Raw genomic sequence first — 846 nt, 5'->3', positions numbered from 1 at the left:
AAACATTGCAATTAATTATTACATCGTAATTATTAAACAGAAATATATTTAGAATATGGACGTTAGCATTAGACATATTCATTGTACATTCATCCTGCATATTGCACATTATTCTTCCTACATATTGCACATTCATTATAACCAATTGTCACGTTTTAAGCTCAGTAAACACACACACACACACACACACACACACACATACACACACACACACACACACACACCACAACTAGAACAAGGTACAGCCTATCATGCACGGACTTTCACACGTCTCACATGAGAGTGCGCGCGCGCGCACACACACAGACAGAGTTCTCAAGAATTTAAAAGGTGGATTGAACGTGGAATAAAAGTCTTCAGAGCTCTGGATTTCAACTTAAAAGTTCTGTAGCGTCGTCCTGATGGCAATAGCTCATAATACTTTGCTAAAATATGGGTGTCGTCAGTTGCTATCTGCCTGCTTTTTTTAACCACTCGACTTTCATACAGCTCTTGCATACTAGCTTGTTTCACTCCCACAATTTTACTGCATACACTCATGACATCGTTCAAAACACGCTTACTCCTCACTCCCAAACTTCCATACCAGCACATAAATGAAACTGTAAGCACAGACTCGATACAACATCGATAATAACTTTGAAGAATATTTGAATTTATACCAACATTTCTAAGCTTCTGTAAACAAAAAATTCTAGATTGACATTTCTTATGAATGGAATCAACATTTCTGTCAAAAGTCAGCTTATTGTCTAAGATGGTCCCTAAATATCTATATTCATTGACCCTCTCCACTGTTTGACCATCAATAACAAGGTCAGCTACAGGCAAGGGGTCTTTCCGAAA

This window comes from Babylonia areolata, chromosome 31 (genome assembly GCF_041734735.1).
Source record: "Babylonia areolata isolate BAREFJ2019XMU chromosome 31, ASM4173473v1, whole genome shotgun sequence".
Taxonomy (NCBI): Eukaryota; Metazoa; Mollusca; class Gastropoda; order Neogastropoda; family Buccinidae; genus Babylonia; species Babylonia areolata.
The sequence above is the reverse complement of the archived record's forward strand: the minus strand, read 5'-3'. Positions refer to the sequence as shown.